Raw genomic sequence first — 14,356 nt, 5'->3', positions numbered from 1 at the left:
ATGTGTTCACACTACATACATTTAGTTTTATTGTTAAAGTTACACAAGATTTGTCATAATCCTATTATTTTTGTTTTCGAGACTTAATTAGTCTCGAAGGGGGGAAATATGTAGTATCTGAACATTCCAGAATGTGGCTCTGCTTGCGGAGACATCTGGAAAACATTACTATAGGGGCCCCCTAAAACAGAGGAGAGTCTGTTATCTGAAGGCCAGGGATTGGTCTATAGAAGACCACCCATATTATGTTACATATTATAAATACCATGGTTGGAACAAAGGACGGGGAGAGAACAACATATTAGAGATTGGATCAGTTGTTCTCCAGATGTCTGCAGGAGTCTGTAAATTGATACTGAAATCTTTGACGTAATAAACCATTATAATCAAGGACAGTATCAGCGGATTTCTTGTCATCACAGCATGTCAGCATCGTTGTCTCGGACACTACATTACCTAAGAAGAAAACCTGTCTAAGTCCTTTATGCTGAAAATAATCTATTCATATGCATTATAGAAAATAATGGGGACTAGCAAATTGGCTTGTCCCAATGGTGATGTGTTGAGGTGTAGTGACATGTTTTGACTAGATAAATAATATAGAAGAGAAATTGGCTCATTTAAAATGTTTCTAGTCAAAAATGTATATTTGGGTGCCGTGTTCAAAATACATATTTTGTATTTATATTGCTTTTATTTTATTTAACTTTTATATGAACATTTCCCCCAGTGATAAAACACAGTGCTAAAGGTTTTAAAACAGAGGCAGCCGTATGACTGTAGATTACATCACCATAATCAAGCACTGGGAGAAGCGTTGCTTGAACAATCTTCCTTCTACTTTCCAAAGTGAAGCAGGATTTATTTCTGTAAAATAGTTTTTGGGGCAACTGAGCAAATTATGAGCGGAAACTTGAAGGCTGTGATACTTTAGCGCAACTTCCCGCGCGCGTTTCCAGTGAACACTGAGGCTGTACTCTTCCAGTTTTAGATAGCTTTTTATTTCTATGATATAGCCTACAGTAGCCTATATGTGGTGTTCAATGCATGCCTACATTGCAGGATACTTTAAAACACGTTTTTACATTATGAAGGGCTTGACATGAATTCTTGATTTTTTTACTTGGTTTGTAACACCATGGGCCGAATAGGTGACTGTAAATTTGATTGTGTTGTATGATGCAAGAAACCACTTTACAAAATAATATTAATTATTATTACCATACAGAGAATTAGACAATGTAGACTACCCCTCTGCTTATTGGCTTATTTGCATATTCAAGCCTGTCTCAAAATACAACACTGCCTCTTTAATTAAAATATATTTTATCTGACTGGCTTTTCAAAGACAGCTTGAAATGTAGCCTACACGTTTTGTTCTCTTGTAGGAAGCAGTAATTCCCCATTGCTGACCTATACTTATGTATAACTGGGCTAATAACTCGCTAACTAGCAAAGAATATCAACAAATGTGCAGACGCGCGGCTCTGCGGTCTGATCTGAACTGCGCATTCACTCGCAGGTGATTGAAAGACCGCTCGTGGCCTACTCCCGTCAATAGAATTCTACTCGGTTCGGACTGGCTCTGCCTACAACAAAATCACAGACTCAATCTTGCAAAGTTATATATTTTTTGGTTCGTTGCATTGAAAAGGGGCTGATAAAATATCGATTCAATCACAGAAAAAACGATCTACATCGCATTTCTTCTTCGCTGCAGTCCTGGAGGAAGTGTGCGGCCGCGCAGCTTAGAGGGAACATTGCCTGCAGCACACTTTTCATATTGTAATGATCCGGCACCAGGTGTGCAGGGCAGAACACAGGTTTATTCCTAAACTGGGCTATTGTTCAGGCCACAGCACACGCCGCTAAATTCCGAACGTACACAAATACACAATGTCAAGTTACGGGCAGACTCATAGGAGCAGATCAGGATCCCGAATAGAAAAAAAGAGAGAGGTGAGACAGTAACCCCCATTTATGCATTTCAAAACCCCGCGGGATTACCAATCATGCACCCCAACCTTTCCGCCTGTCCTGGCATATTTAACCCCTGCTAGCACCCATGAAAACAATAACGCACCCACGAACACAATAATCAATCAATTTTTTATTTTATATAGCCCTTCATACATCAGCTAATATCTCGAAGTGCTGTACAGAAACCCAGCCTAAAACCCCAAACAGCTAGTAATGCAGGTGTAGAAGCACGGTGGCTAGGAAAAACTCCCTAGAAAGGCCAAAACCTAGGAAGAAACCTAGAGAGGAACCAGGCTATGAGGGGTGGCCAGTCCTCTTCTGGCTGTGCCGGGTGGAGATTATAACAGAACCATGCCAAGATGTTCAAAAATGTTCATAAGTGACAAGCATGGTCAAATAATAATCAGGAATAAATCTCAGTTGGCTTTTCATAGCCGATCATTAAGAGTTGAAAACAGCAGGTCTGGGACAGGTAGGGGTTCCATAACCGCAGGCAGAACAGTTGAAACTGGAATAGCAGCAAGGCCAGGCGGACTGGGGACAGCAAGGAGTCACCACGGCCGGTAGTCCCGACGTATGGTCCTAGGGCTCAGGTCTCTCAGTTGGCTTTTCATAGCCGATCATTAAGAGTTGAAAACAGCAGGTCTGGGACAGGTAGGGGTTTCGTAACCGCAGGCAGAACAGTTGAAACTGGAATAGCAGCAAGGCCAGGCGGACTGGGGACAGCAAGGTGTCAGCATGCCCGGTAGTCCTGACGTATGGTCCTAGGGCTCAGGTTCTCAGAGAGAAAGAGAGAACGAGAGAATTAGAGAGAGCATACTTAAATTCACACAGGACACTGGATAAGACAGGAGAAGTACTCCAGGTATAACCAACTAACCCCAGCCCCCCGACACATAAACTACTGCAGCATAAATACTGGAGGCTGAGACAGGAGCGGTCCGGAGACACTGTGGCCCCATCCGAAGAAACCCCGGACAGGGCCAAACAGGAAGGATATAACCCCACCCACTCTGCCAAAGCACAGCCCCCGCACCACTAGAGGGATATCCTCAACCACCAACTTACAATCCTGAGACAAGGCCGAGTATAGCCCACAGAGGTCTCCACCACAGCACAAACCAAGGGGGCGCCAACCCAGACAGGAAGATCACGTCAGTAACTCAACCCCACTCAAGTGACGCACCCCTCCTAGGGACGGCATGAAAGAGCACCAGCAAGCCAGTGACTCAGCCCCTGTAACAGGGTTAGAGGCAGAGAACCCCAGTGGAGAGAGGGGAACCGGCCTGGCAGAGACAGCAAGGGCTGTTCGTTGCTCCAGAGCCTTTCCGTTCACCTTCACACTCCTGGGCCAGACTACACTCAATCATATGACCTACTGAAGAGATAAGTCTTCAGTAAAGACTTAAAGGTTGAGACCGAGTCTGCGTCTCTCACATGGGTAGGCAGACTGTTCCATAAAAATGGAGATCTATAGGAGAAAGCCCTGCCTCCCGCTGTTTGCTTAGAAATTCTAGGGACAATTAGGAGGCCTGCGTCTTGTGACCGTAGCGTACGTATTGGTATGTACGGCAGGACCAACTCGGAAAGATAGGTAGGAGCAAGCCCATGTAACGCTTTATAGGTTAACAGTAAAACCTTGAAATCAGCCCTTGCCTTAACAGGAAGCCAGTGTAGGGAAGCTAGCACTGGAGTAATATGATCAAATTTCTTGGTTCTAGTCAGGATTCTAGCAGCCGTATTTAGCACTAACTGAAGTTTATTTAGTGCTTTATCCGGTAGCCGGAAAGTAGAGCATTGCAGTAGTCTAACCTAGAAGTAACAAATGCATGGATTAATTTTTCTGCATCATTTTTGGACAGAAATTTCTGATTTTTGCAATGTTACGTAGATGGAAAAAAGCTGTCCTTGAAACAGTCTTGATATGTTCGTCAAAAGAGAGATCAGGGTCAAGAGTAACGCTGAGGTCCTTCACAGTTTTATTTGAGACGACTTTACAACCATCAAGATGAATTGTCAGATTTAACAGAAGATCTCTTTGTTTCTTGGGACCTAGAACAAGCATCTCTGTTTTGTCCGAGTTTAAAAGTAGAAAGTTTTCAGCCATCCACTTCCTTATGTCTGAAACACAGGCTTCTAGCGAGGCAATTTTGGGGCTTCACCATGTTTCATTGAAATGTACAGCTGTGTGTCATCCGCATAGCAGTGAAAGTTAACATTATGTTTTCGAATAACATCCCCAAGAGGTAAAATATATAGTGAAAACAATAGTGGTCCTAAAACGGAACCTTGAGGAACACCGAAATGTACAGTTGATTTGTCGGAGGACAGACCATTCACAGAGACAAACTGATATCTTTCCGACAGGTAAGATCTAAACCAGGCCAGAACTTGTCCGTGTAGACCAATTTGGGTTTCCAGTCTCTCCAAAAGAATGTGGTGATCGATGGTGTCAAAGGCAGCACTAAGGTCTAGTAGCACGAGGACAGATGCAGAGCCTCGGTCTGACGCCATTAAAAGGTCATTTACCACCTTCACAAGTGCAGTCTCAGTGCTATGATGGGGTCTAAAACCAGACTGAAGCATTTCGTATACATTGTTTGTCTTCAGAAAGGCAGTGAGTTGCTGCGCAACAGCTTTTTCTAAAATGTTTGAGAGGAATGGAAGATTCGATATAGGCCGATAGTTTTTATATTTTCCGGGTCAAGGTTTGGCTTTTTCAAGAGAGGCTTTATCACTGCCACTTTTAGTGAGTTTGGTACACATCCGGTGGATAGAGAGCTGTTTATTATGTTCAACATAGGAGGGCCAAGCACAGGAAGCAGCTCCTTCAGCAGTTTAGTAGGAATAGGATCCAGTATGCAGCTTGAAGGTTTAGAGGCCATGATTATTTTCATCATTGTGTCAAGAGATATAGTACTAAAACACTTAAGTGTCTCTCCCGATCCCAGGCCCTCGCAGAGTCTGTGCAGATCCAGGACAGCTAAGCCCTGGAGGAATACGCAGATTCAAAGAGGAGTCCGTAATTTGCTTTCTAATGGTCATGATCTTTTCCTCAAAGAAGTTCATGAATTTATTACTGCTGAAGTGAAAGCCATCCTCTCTTGGGGAATGCTGCTTTTTAGTTAGCTTTGCAACAGTATCAAAAAGAAATTTTGGATTGTTCTTATTTTCCTCGATTAAGTTGGAAAAGTAGGATGATCGAGCAGCAGTGAGGGCTCTTCGGTACTGCACGGTACTGTCTTTCCAAGCTAGTCGGAAGACTTCCAGTTTGGTGTGGCGCCATTTCCGTTCCAATTTCCTGGAAGCTTGCTTCAAAGCTCGGGTATTTTCTGTATACCAGGGAGCTAGTTTCTTATGACAAATGTTTTTCGTTTTTAGGGGTGCAACTGCATCTAGGGTATTGCGCAAGGTTAAATTGAGTTCCTCAGTTAAGTGGTTAACTGATTTTTTTCCCTCTGACGTCCTTGGGTAGGCAGAAGGAGTCTGGAAGGGCATCAAGGAATTTTTGTGTTGTCTGAGAATTTATAGCACGACTTTTGATGCTCCTTGGTTGGGGTCTGAGCAGATTATTTGTTGCGATTGCAAACGTAATAAAATGGTGGTCCGATAGTCCAGGATTTTGTGGAAAAACATTAAGATCTACAACATTTATTCCATGGGACAAAACTAGGTCCAGAGTATGACTGTGGCAGTGAGTAGGTCCAGAGACATGTTGGACAAAACCCACTGAGTCGATGATGGCTCCGAAATACTTTTGGAGTGGGTCTGTGGACTTCTCCATGTGAATATTAAAATCACCAAAAATTAGAATATGATCTGCTATGACTACAAGGTCTGATAGGAATTCAGGAAACTCAGAGAGGAACGCTGTATATGGCCCAGGAGGCCTGTAAACAGTAGCTATAAAAAGTGATTGAGTAGGCTGCATAGATTTCATGACTAGAAGCTCAAAAGACGAAAACGCCATTTTTTTTTTGTAAATTGAAATTTGCTATCGTAAATGTTAGCAACACCTCCGCCTTTGCGGGATGCACGGGGAATATGGTCACTAGTGTAACCAGGAGGTGAGGCCTCATTTAACACAGTAAATTCATCAGGCTTAAGCCATGTTTCAGTCAGGCCAATCACATCAAGATTATGATCAGTGATTAGTTCATTGACTATGACTGCCTTTGAAGTGAGGGATCTAACATTAAGTAACCCTATTTTGAGATGTGAGGTATCACGATCTCTTTCAATAATGGCAGGAATGGAGGAGGTCTTTATCCTAATAAGATTGCTAAGGCGAACACCGCCATGTTTAGTTTTGCCCAACCTAGGTCGAGGCACAGACACAGTCTCAATGGGTATGGCTGAGCTGACTACACTGACTGTGCTATTGGCAGACTCCACTAAGCTGGCAGGTTGGCTAACAGCCTGCTGCCTGGCCTGCACCCTATTTCACTGTGGGGCTAGAGGAGTTAGAGCCCTATCTATGTTGGTAGATAAGATGAGAGCACCCCTCCAGCTAGGATGGAGTCCGTCACTCCTCAGCAGGTCAGGCTTGGTCCTGTTTGTGGGTGAGTCCCAGAAAGAGGGCCAATTATCTACAAATTCTATCTTTTGGGAGGGGCAGAAAACAGTTTTCAACCAGCGATTGAGTGCTGAGACTCTGCTGTAGAGCTCGTCACTCCCCTAACTGGGAGGGGGCCAGAGACAATTACTCGATGCCGACACATCTTTCTAGCTGATTTACACGCTGAAGCTATGTTGCACTTGGTGACCTCTGACTGTTTCATCCTAACATCGTTGGTGCCGACGTGGATAACAATATCTCTATACTCTCTACACTCGCCAGTTTTAGCTTTAGCCAGCACCATCTTTAGATTAGCCTTAACGTCGGTAGCCCTGCCCCCTGGTAAACAGTGTATGATCGCTGGGTGATTCGTTTTAAGTCTAATACTGCGGGTAATGGAGTCGCCAATGACTAGGGTTTTCAATTTGTCAGAGCTAATGGTGGGAGCCTTCGGCGTCTCAGACCCCGTAACGGGAGGAGTAGAGACAAGAGAAGACTCAGACTCAGACTCCGACTCGCTACATAACGGGGAAAACCGGTTGAATGTTTCTGTCGGCTGAATGAGCGACACCGGTTGAGCATTCCAACAGTATTTCCCTCCAGAAGCCATGAGAAAGTTGTCCGGCTGCGGGGACTGTGCGGGGGATTTATACTAACGTTACTATCTGTACTTACTGGTGGCACAGACGCTGTTTCTTCCTTTCCTACACTGAAATTACCCTTGCCTAACGATTGCGTCTGAAGCTGGGCTTGTAGCACAGCTATTCTCGCTGTAAGGCGATCGTTCTCCTGTATATTATGAGTACAGCGACTGCAAATAGAAGACATCATGTTAATGTTACTACTTAGCTTCGGCTGTTGAAGATGTTGACGAACCATGTCCAGATAAAGCGTCCGGAGTGAAAAAGTTGAATGAGGGAAAAAAGTTGCGATGGAAAAACTAAAAATATAAACGGTAATTAAAAACAAAACAAAACAAAAAAAACATAAAGTTGTCAGCTAGCAAAATAAAGTAAAGTTGGCAGCAAAAACGCACAGCAACAAAACGCACAGCAACACGTCTGATGGATATACTGAGATCATGTGACAGATCATGTGACAGCCAACGTACAATGTGACAGCCAGAAAGAAAGGCGTTATTAGAAGTTGTCCGTTTTCTCCTGGGTCGTTAGTTGTCCGTTTTCTCCCGGGTCGTTACAATATTATTGAAGAATCTAGATTTGATAACGTCATTAAGCAAGCACACATTGTGCCCATTAGATAGTTTTTGAGCCAATTGCAAGATGCCTGATCTAGGCTTAATTCAGACAACCTTAGAAAAAGTCAGAAATGATTAACCGTATCAAATGCCTTCTACAGGTCAATAAATAAAGCAGCGCAATGATTTTGATGGTCTAAACCACAGGTGTCAAACTCATTCCACGGAGGACCGAGTGGCTGCGGGTTTTCACTCCTCCCTTGTACTTGATTGATCAATTAAGGTCACTAATTTGTAAGGAACTCCCGAACCTGGTTGTCTAGGTTTTAATTAAAGAGGAAAAACCAAAAACCTGCAGATCCAAGGCCCTCCATGGAATGAGTTTGACACCCCTAAACAATATAGCACCTTATCTAGTGTAGCCGCTGAAAAATATGTCCAGGTCTAAAACCAGATTGGAAGAAATGAAAAACCCACTCACTGAAATATTCTTTCAGGTTTAATGTCTTCTTTTTTAGCAGCAGAGGTCAAAACAAATGGAGGCGGCCTTCCTCAGTGTTTGGAGAACAACAGACATCCACCATATTGATAGATGATGTCATATTGTTGTACTGATTCTTTATTTCTTTACAATCAATCATTATTTACATTCATTATTTACATTCATTATTTACAATCATTATTCAGGATCATTATTTACAATCATTGTGCAGTTTAGTCACACAACACAATGCCACAGATGTCTACATTTTGAGGGAGTGCGCAATTGGCATGAAGAACTGAATACAACCATAAGAACCATTCATACTGTCAGATCTAATATAGAAGAACTGAATACAACCATAAGAACCATTCATACTGTCAGATCTAATATGGAAGAACTGAATACAACCATAAGAACCATTCATACTGTCAGATCTAATATAGAAGAACTGAATACAACCATAAGAACCATTCATACTGTCAGATCTAATATAGAAGAACTGAATACAACCATACGAACCATTCATACTGTCAGATCTAATATAGAAGAACTGAATACAACCATAAGAACCATTCATACTGTCAGATCTAATATGGAAGAACTGAATACAACCATAAGAACCATTCATACTGTCAGATCTAATATAGAAGAACTGAATACAACCATACGAACCATTCATACTGTCAGATCTAATATAGAAGAACTGAATACAACCATAAGAACCATTCATACTGTCAGATCTAATATGGAAGAACTAAATACAAAAGAGAAGGAGAGGTTGACCAGTACAAATTCATGTACAAACGTTATTTTTCATTGGCAGATCAATGCAGTTTTCCAAACATATTCATCATCAGTTTTTTTGTAAGATTTTAACTAACTGAACAAAAATATAAACACAACATTCAACACTTTTACATTTACATTTTTGTCATTTAGCAGACGCTCTTATCCAGAGCGACTTACAGTAAGTGAGTGCATACATTATTTTAATGTATATTTTTTTCATACTGGCCCCCTGTGGCAATCGAACCCACAACCCTGGCATTGCAAACGCCATGCTCTACCAACTGAGCTACATCCCTGCCGGCCATTCCCTCCCCTACCCTGGACGACGCTGGGCCAATTGTGCGCCGCCCTATGGGTCTCCCGGTCACGGCCGGCTACGACAGAGCCTGGATTCGAACCAGGATCTCTAGTGACACAGCTAGCACTGTGATGCAGTGCCTTAGACCACTGCGCCACTCGGTTACTAGGGTAAAGTTCATATAAGGAAATCAGTCAAATGAAATACATTCATTAGGCCCTAATCTATGGATTTCACCTGACTGGGCAGGGGCGTAGCCATGGGTGGGCCTGTGAAGGCATAGGCCAACCCATTTGGGAGCCAGGCCCACCCATCAGCCAATAAGAATGCTTATTCCCCCACTAAAGGGCTTTATTACAGATAGAAATACTCCTCAGTTTCATCAGCTGTCCGGGTGGCTGATCTCAGATGATCCTGCAGGTGAAGAAGCCAGATGTGGAGGTCCTGGGCTTGCACGGTTACACGTAGTCTGCGGCTGTGAAGCCAGTTGGATGTTCTGCCAAATTCTCGGTAGAAAAATGTACATTCAATTCTCTGGCAACAGCTCTGGTGAACATTCCTGCAGTCAGGATGCCAATTGCACACTCCCTCAAAATGTAGATGTCTGTGGCATTGTGTTGTGTGACAAAACTGCACATTTCAGTGGCCTTTTATTGTACCCAGCACAAGGTGCACCTGTGTAATGATCATGCTGTTTAATCGGCTTCTTGATATGCCACACCTGTCAGGTGGATTGATTATCTTGGCAAAGGAGAAATGCTCACTAACAGAGATGGAAACAAATTTGAGAGAAATAAGCTTTTTGTGCGTATGGAACATTTCTGGGATCTTTTATTTCAGCTCATGAAACATGGGACCAACACGTTACATGTCAAGTTTATATTTGTTTTCAGTATAGCTTTAGAACACAATTTACACAAATACATAGTCATTTCATTTTAATTGTCACATGCTTGGTAAACAACAGGTGAAGACTAACAGTGAAATGTTGACTTCCCTACAATGGAGAACACAATACAACAATTACAATAATAGGAAAAAAGATTGTAGCACGAGGAATTAATACACGATGAGCAATGGTAGCTTGGCTATATACATGGGGTGCCAATACCTAGTCAATGGTAGATTGGCTATATACATGGGGTGCCAATACCTAGTCAATGGTAGCTTGGCTATATACATGGCGTGCCAATACCTAGTCAATGGTAGCTTGGCTATATACATGGGGTGCCAATACCTAGTCAATGGTAGCTTGGCTATATACATGGGGTGCCAATACCTAGTCAATGGTAGCTTGGCTATATACATGGGGTGCCAATACCTAGTCAATGGTAGCTTGGCTATATACATGGGGTGCCAATACCTAGTCAATGGTAGCTTGGCTATATACATGGGGTGCCAATACCTAGTCAATGGTAGCTTGGCTATATAGTGGGGAGAACAAGTATTTGATACACTGCCGATTTTGCAGGTTTTCCTACTTACAAAGCATGTAGAGGTCTGTAATTTTTATCATAGGTACACTTCAACTGTGAGAGACGGAATCTAAAACAAAAATCCAGAAAATCATATTGTATGATTTTTAAGTAATTAATTTGCATTTTATTGCATGACATAAGTATTTGATACATCAGAAAAGCAGAACTTAATATTTGGTACAGAAACCTTTGTTTGCAATTTCAGAGATCATACATTTCCTGATTAAATAGTTTTTTCCCCCTCATCAAGCTACACACAATACCCCATAATGTCAAAGCAAAAGACAGGTTTTTAGAAGTTTTTACTTATTTATTATTAAAACACAGAAATATCAAATTTACATAAGTATTCAGACCCTTTACTCAGTACTTTCTTGAAGCACCTTTGGCAGCGATTACAGCATCGAGTCGTCTTGGGTATGACGCTACAAGCTTGGCACACCTGTATTTGGGGAGTTTCTTCAATTCTTCTCTGCAAATCCTCTCAGGCTCTGTCAGGTTGGATGGGGAGCATTGCTGCACAGCTATTTTCTGGTCTCTCCAGAGATGTTCAATCGGGTTCAAGTCTGGCTCTGGCTGGGCCAGGTGAACCTTCGCCCCAGTCTGAAGTCCTGAGCGCTCTGGAGCAGGTTTTCATCAAAGATCTCTCTGTACTTTCCTCCATTCATTATTCCCTCGATCCTGACTAGTCTCCCTGCCTCTGAAAAACATCCGCACAGCATGATACTGCAACGACCATGCTTCACCGTAGGCATGATGCCAGGTTTCCTCCAGACGTGACGCTTGGCATTCAGGCCAAAGAGTTCAATCTTGGTAACATCAGACCAGAGAATCTTGTTTCAAGATGTATAGCAAAGGGTCTGGAATACTTATGTAAATACGGCATCTGTTGTTTATTTCTAATAAATTAGCAAAAATGTCTAAACCTGTTTTCGATTTGTCATTATGGGGTATTGTGTGTAGATTGATGAGGGATACAAAATAAAAATAAAATCAATATTACAATAAGGCTGTAACATATTTTTTTGTTGAAAAAGTCAAGGGGTCTGAATACTTTCAGAATGCACTGTATAGACGCTAACTATTTCACTTTAAACAGTTTGTTATATTTATGCACAAGAGAAGAGGTTGCCCAGCACAAATTCATGTACAAACATGATTTTTCATTACATATTTGTAATTTAGCAGATGCTCTTATCTAGAGCGACTTATAGGACCAATTGGGGTTAATTGCCTTGCTCAAGGCCACAATGACAGATTTTTGACCTAGTTGGCTCGGGATTCAAACCAGCGACCTTTCAGTTACTGGCCCAACACTCTAAACCGCAAGGCTACCTGTTAAATACATAACACAATACGTGACATAAGTAGAATACAGAACACTTGAAACATTACAGGACATTTTTCATGATGGAAATTGAAATATTAAAATGTTATTGGAGAAAAAAAAAAGAGTTTTTGGGAAAACCATTGAAGAGCTGGAGTTATTATGCAGTCTGATAGCAGTGGGTAGAGTGGCGTTTCGCAGGCGTTTTGTACGGGCAGTTATACAGGAGAGTTTGTGGCTGTTTCTCAGGAGCCTGGTGGTGCAGTTACCTCTTCTTGGAGGGAGCAGGTCATTCAGTGGATGGTCAAGAGTGTGCATGTCCTTCACCAGGTGCACTGCAGCCTGTTCTCGCCTGCTCTGCAGTGACGGGAGCTGTGGTTGGACTGCTCCACCTCTGGAGATGATCCTCAAGGCCCTCCTCTGCACCCTGTCTAGTTGGGCCTGCTGCTTTTTACTGCATCCAACTAACAGCACTCCACCATATTCCAGACAAGGCCTGGCCAGTGTAGTATAGACTGTGACCAGATCTTCAGTAGGACATTACTGGCAAGAACAGTCAAAAAGGTTTTCTAAATGTGCCAGTTGGCATCACCCTCCGCCCTCTTTCGGTGGTGTAGCTGTGGAGCCAGGCTAGTAACCTTGGACACAGTTCAATGTCAGACAGATGTTGCAGGAACTTTGCGTGATCTACTCGATCAAAGGCTTTGGACACATCAGCAAGTAACACACTCACCATTGTTGGTTTTATGGAGTCTGTAGCTGTCAGCCAGAAGTGTGTGGTTTTCACATTGGTGGTAGTATTGCTGGACTTTGGGAGGTGGTCATACTGATTTGTGCACTTAGATAAAACTGTCCCCTGCCAGTAGGAGGTGTTAACAATGTGTTTGATGACAGGGGCTATATCTTCTGCATGCTCTTTTAGTAGCCAGGCTGGAATGCCATCAGGCCCACATGCTTTACGTGGGCTGAGTCTGGTCAGAGCTTGCTTTAACTGGCCAATGCTGCACAGCTCAACCTGCCTTGTAGACATGGGCAGGGGGAAGATGGCAAGAGGTGTGGTGCTTGTCCATGCCTCAGCAAAGAAGCCATTCAAAACAAAAGCCATGTCGTCGTCTTCAATTCCCTCGACCTGTATTCTCCCTCCTGATGTTTTCTTTGGTCCCAGTCCTTTGTTAATGAAGTCCCACCATTCCTTAGGGTTTTTCTTCTTTAGGTCCTGGATTTCAGTTTTATAGTAGCTTGTCTTTGCTTCCTTGATATGCATTTGCACTGTGTTTCTGTATTTTCTCCATGTCATTGTTTCTCCCCATCTGTTTAAAATATTCTGTATTTTCCTGATGGCAGCCTTTATTCTTTCAGTCATCCAGGGCTTGTCCAGTCTTGTTGTTTTCTTATTTCTTATTGGCATGTATACATCAAGTGCAGTTTGAATGCATGAGTTGAACGTCTCCACCTTTGCATCAATACTCTCCACCTCATATATGGCAGACCAGTCAGGACTGGCCTTACATCGTGCAAAGTTCTCCTTTCTGTTCTGGGTTACCAGATGTCCTTTTTTCCGCTGCACCTCTCTTCTCCCTCCTGATGTTGTGTTTGGAGAGAACAGCAGACATTTGTGATCACTGGATCTGAGAGGAGCAAGTACAGTGGGTTGTGTTGATCAGATCTAGGATGGAGTCCCCTCTGTGGTCTTGTCTTTGACCACTACCACTTCTTATGCATACGTTGGTGTCTTTTAAATTGCCCAATCTGTAGAATCTCGTCTCACAGTCAGTGCAGTAATAAGTCTTCTCTCCAGTGTGTAATTTTGGTGTTTTTAATTTGTCAATCGGGAGAAACTCTTGCCATATTAAGAGCAAAAGTAAGGATTCTCTCCTGTGTGTGTTCTCTGATGACCTTGCAGATTAGCTGTTTTTAGATCAGTGGTAAGCCTTCTCTCGTTTTATGTTTACCTTGGTGTCTTTTTAAATGGCCTATTTGAGAGAAAACCTTTCCACAGTCAGAGCAGGAGTAAGGCTTCTCTCCTGTGTGTGTTCTCTGATGATGTTTTAGCTCAGTTGATGTTATGAAGCATTTTACACAGTCAGAGCAGGAGTAAGGCTTCTCTCCTGTATGTATACGTTCATGTGCTTTTAAATGGCTCAGTTGAAAGAAACTCTTCACACAGTCAGAGCAGGAGTAAGGCTTCTCTCCTGTATGTATACGTTCATGATTTTTTAAGGTGCCCAGATGAGAGAAACTCGA

Source organism: Coregonus clupeaformis, unplaced genomic scaffold (genome assembly GCF_020615455.1).
Source record: "Coregonus clupeaformis isolate EN_2021a unplaced genomic scaffold, ASM2061545v1 scaf1130, whole genome shotgun sequence".
NCBI classification, from domain to species: Eukaryota; Metazoa; Chordata; class Actinopteri; order Salmoniformes; family Salmonidae; genus Coregonus; species Coregonus clupeaformis.
Note: the sequence above shows the minus strand (reverse complement) of the source record.